General features: G+C 43.9%; 1 protein-coding gene across 1 annotated transcript in view; it reads right to left on the reverse strand.

The window, feature by feature from the left end:
- Positions 1–5,000, reverse strand: part of LOC123503083 (glutamate receptor ionotropic, NMDA 2B-like) — a 119,023-nt gene that overhangs the window by 73,581 nt on the left and 40,442 nt on the right.

The raw sequence follows: 5,000 nt of genomic DNA on the forward strand, positions 1-5,000 counted from the left end.
ACTAGATACCGCTCCCACCTCTCCCAGCTTCTCCCAGCCTCGCCCGGCCTCGCCCTTCCAAGATATGCGAGAGGGAATTGCCTGGCGCGGTCCGCTTAATAGCATCGCCGGTCCACATAACTGGGACAAAAGAGCGAGTTTCTTTCACCACCTGCTGCCGATTGGGAGGTCTGTAGCGTCACTCTGTTTCGATTTGTTTCGATTCCGGCCCCGTGTCCCTTGCTGGATAACCTTATGCGCTTATTCGGATTTCAGCTCACGCCAATAGGGCAAAGGGGAACAGCCGTCTTGGTCTGTGTTTATGTTTCCTTTCTTCTGATTGGATGGCATCGTTTCCTTCTCGTATTATAAAAGGGTATGCGTATATCCGGATTTCAGCTCACTTGAATAGACTAGAGGGAGACTAGCCTAGGTGCACAGGACTTAAGCTTCCACCTCTTTGATTGAATGGCACCACTCCTTACTCGCATTATAAAAGTGGTAGCATATATCCGGATTTCAGCTCACATGAATAGGCTGGGCGAGGAGTGGGTTCACAGGAGGTAAGCTATCGTGCCTTTGATTGGGTCTTGCCGCATCACGTCCGCCTCATAAAAGGGTATGCGTTTATCCGGATTTCAGCTCACGTAAATAGGAAGGCGGGGTAAAGCTATATTACTACACGCCGCAGCGATATATAGAGGCGAGTTTCTTACATAAGCCAATACTGCCAGGAACTTACCTTACCCTTCAACAGGTTAGCTGATAAACTTAAGGTACGGGCGTCAGTACACTTAGCTGTCATGTCGATATGTTTAGTGTCCAGAGCGAAACGTACTGCGGGAGGCTTCACCATGGCCACTAACGGAAGTCTCAGCATGATTCACCAAGTTTTGTTGTATTTCAGGCCGGAGGTGAGTCAATATTCGCTCAGGCAACGGATATAATAAGGTTACGTTAGAAAAGGTATCATAAATTAATGTCACGTGACCATAAATTCCCGAACGGTGCACGCCCCAAAATATTCCGATTATTAATGTATTTGATTTGCGAGGGTGGCGGTGAGCGAACATTTATGAGAAGCAAACGAAAATTTATGTACTTGGCAAAACATATACTGAAGGATGAGAGAGAGAGAGAGAGAGAGAGAGAGAGAGAGAGAGAGAGAGAGAGAGAGAGAGAGAGAGAGAGAAAGAGGAAGCAACGATGATAATGCGAGATCAAATATGTGTGTGTGTGTGTGTGTGTGTGTGTGTGTGTGTGTGTGTGTGTGTGTGTGTGTGTGTGTGTGTGTAAACAGCATGTTGTATTTGAGCTCTTGGCAAACAAACAGAGTGAGGAAGCAAGAGAATGCTCTCACACACACACACACACACACACACACACACACACACAAGTTTTACAGGTAGAAGAGCGTTGTGTGTGTGTGTGTGTGTGTGTGTGTGTGTGTGTGTGTGTGTGTGTGTGTGTGTGTGTGTGTGTGTGTGTGTGTGTGTGTGTGTGTGTGTGTAGCTAACCTGTTTGCAAGAGTTCTTTGTGTTTCAGTATGTCTCTCTCTCTCTCTCTCTCTCTCTCTCTCTCTCTCTCTCTCTCTCTCTCTCTCTCTCTCTCTCTCTCTCTCTCTCTCTCTCTCTCTCTGATCTTTTTGTTTCTATTTACTTGTCTGTGGTGTGTGTGTGTGTGTGTGTGTGTGTGTGTGTGTGTGTGTGTGTGTGTGTGTGCAATGGATTCACTCAGCGCCAATGACGTCAATTTCTCTCTCTCTCTCTCTCTCTCTCTCTCTCTCTCTCTCTCTCTCTCTCTCTCTCTCTCTCTTTCTAACATATGACAATAAGTGAAAATACAATTTCAATAACATCTAGAGAGAGAGAGAGAGAGAGAGAGAGAGAGAGAGAGAGAGAGAGAGAGAGAGAGAGAGAGGATGTTCTTTACTTACGCAGAGCTTTCAAAAATCTCTCTCTCTCTCTCTCTCTCTCTCTCTCTCTCTCTCTCTCTCTCATACATATTCCCCCTTTAGATTACTGTCTATACAAACTCTCCAAATATACAATGTGATTTGCATACACAAGCTGAGAGAGAGAGAGAGAGAGAGAGAGAGAGAGAGAGAGAGAATAAAGCAGTGTAAATGTTCCTCTATCCCCCCCACTCACTCTCTCTCTCTCTCTCTCTCTCTCTAAACCCACCTTACGTCCAACCACTGATAGTAAATAGAAAAATTAGACTAATATACACTTAAAATAAATAAATAAATAAATAAATAAATAAATATAATAAAAAAAATAAATCTATATATGAATTTGGATGTCAGAAAACGAGAGTGCAATATGGCAGACTTAACTAAATCAACGAAGTACAGAATGGCGAGAGAGAGAGAGAGAGAGAGAGAGAGAGAGAGAGAGAGAGAGAGAGAGAGAGAGAGAGAGAGTTCATATTCATTCTGGTGACTATTTGGTGATTTTCAAGCTTCAGAAACTCATGTGGGGGATTAAAATAGTGAAGACTGTGGCCATTAATCTTCTGACCTCCATAGACCCTTCCTAATGTCAATAAAATGGTCTAATGGTACACAAAACTCAAGGTAAAAATATGTCCCAGTACTGAAGGGATTAAAATAGCAAAGACTGTGGCCATTAATCTTCTGACCTCCATAGACCGTTCCTAATGTCAATAAAATGGTCTAATGGTACACAAAACTCAATACAAATAGTGAAGACTGTGCCCATTAATCTTCTGACCTCCATAGACCCTTGCTAATGTCAATAAAATGGTCTAATGGTACACAAAACTCAAGGTAAAAATCTGTCCCAGTACTGAAGGAGTTAAAAATGCCTCTCTCTCTCTCTCTGTCTCTGTCTCTCTCTCTCTCTCTCTCTCTCTCTCTCTCTCTCTCTCTCTCTCTCTCTCTCTAGCATTTAACTTTCACACCTTAATTAAAGCGACTCAGGTAATCACTTTAAATTTTCTCACACCTTTCTTTATTTTCTCTAATTTTCTCTATCTTTAATTCTTGTGATCTGTGATTTTCAGGAAATTTGTGTATATCTTATTTGTTTGATTTAGGGAGAGAGAGAGAGAGAGAGAGAGAGAGAGAGAGAGAGAGAGAGAGAGAGAGAGAGCGAGAAACATTTAGAACACTGCAATGCTCTCTCTCTCTCTCTCTCTCTCTCTCTCTCTCTCTCTCTCTCTCTCTCTCTCACGACAATTTCTCTTCATCGCTTTAGACGCACAAGACTGATCTCTCTCTCTCTCTCTCTCTCTCTCTCTCTCTCTCTCTCTCTCTCTCTCTCTCTTTATTCTTTCTCTTTCCTTCTCTGTTCTCTCTTCTGCTCTCTCTCTCTCTCTCTCTCTCTCTCTCTCTCTCTCTCTCTCTCTCTCTCTCTCTCTCTCTCTCTCTCTCTCTCTCTCTCTCTCTCTCTCCTCTGCTCTCTCTCTCTCTACTACTCTCTCTCTAATAATAATACTACTACTCTAATAATAATAATAATAATAATAATAATAGAGAGAGAGAGAGAGAGAGAGAGAGAGAGAGAGATGATATGAAAATGAGATAAAAATAAGACGGATTACTCTCTCTCTCTCTCTCTCTCTCTCTCTCTCTCTCTCTCTCTCTCTCTCTGATCAAGAAGTGGGTGCAGCTATCAATCTCTCCTCCTCCTCCTCCTCCTCCTCCTCCTCCTCCTCCTCCTCCTCCTCCTCCTCCTCCTCCTCCTCCTCCTCCTCCACCATCTCACTCTATCTTCCTCCACTTTCACTCCTCTAACTCCTCCTCCTCCTCCTCCTCCTCCTCCTCCTCCTCCTCCTCCTCCTCCTCCTCCTCCTCCTCCTCCTCCTCCTTTTCACTGGTCTCCTTATAAATGTATTACCCTTCTGCGGCTCTCTCTCTCTCTCTCTCTCTCTCTCTCTCTCTCTCTCTCTCTCTCTCTCTCAGGTTATTGAAAAATGCAAAATATTACCATATATTCATTAAAAGAGAAAGAATAATAAACACCTTTCTCTCTCTCTCTCTCTCTCTCTCTCTCTCTCTCTCTCTCTCTCTCTCTCTCTCTCTCTCTCTCTCTCTCTCTCTCTCTCTCTCTCTCTCTCTCTCTCTCTCTCTCTCTCTCTCTCCATAATCGTTTTCATTTTTCCTCCTCATCCTCCTCCTCCTCCTCCTCCTCCTCCTCCTCCTCCTCCTCCTGCTCCTCCTCCATAGCCTCCTCTTCTTCCACCTCCATCCATCCATCTAATGCCACATTTCCTCCTCCTCCTCCTCCTCCACCTCCTCCCATTTCTTCCTCCTCCTCCTCCTCCCTGATAAATGGCAGCTTTAATTGCAGCTTGGGACGACGACGAGGAGGAGGAGGAGGAGGAGGAGGAGGAGGTATATGGAGAAAAAAAAGAAAGATGATGATTAAGAAGAAAAAGAAGAAGAGGAGGAGGAGAAGGAGGAGGAGGAGGAGGAACAGAAGAAGAAGAAGAAGAAGAAGAAGAAAAAGATGATGATGAAGAAGAAAAAGAAGAACAAAAGTTTAGGAAGAGGTGGAAGATGAAAAGAAGAAGGAGGAAGAGGAAGAAGAGGAAGAAGAAGGAGGAGGAGGAGGAGGAGGAGGAGGAGGAGGAGGAGGAGGTATTTTTCTCTTCAAATTTCTTAATATAACGAAAGGAAAGAAAACCTCTCTCTCTCTCTCTCTCTCTCTCTCTCTCTCTCTCTCTCTCTCTCTCTCTCTCTCTCTCTCGCTCAATATTAGCATTTATTGGTAAACGGAGAGAGAGAGAGAGAGAGAGAGAGAGAGAGAGAGAGAGAGAGAGAGAGAGAGATGGAGGATGTGATGTGGGCTGATATTCTTTACTTTTCTCTCTCTCTCTCTCTCTCTCTCTCTCTCTCTCTCTCTCTCTCTCTCTCCTAGTGTCAATTTCTTCCGAGAAAAGCGGATATGAAATTCTCTCTCTCTCTCTCTCTCTCTCTCTCTCTCTCTCTCTCTCTGTTAAAGAAAACCATCTATAAGGAAAGAAAAATAAAAGTGAATCATGAGAGAGAGAGA

This window comes from Portunus trituberculatus, chromosome 2 (assembly GCF_017591435.1).
Source record: "Portunus trituberculatus isolate SZX2019 chromosome 2, ASM1759143v1, whole genome shotgun sequence".
NCBI lineage: Eukaryota > Metazoa > Arthropoda > Malacostraca > Decapoda > Portunidae > Portunus > Portunus trituberculatus.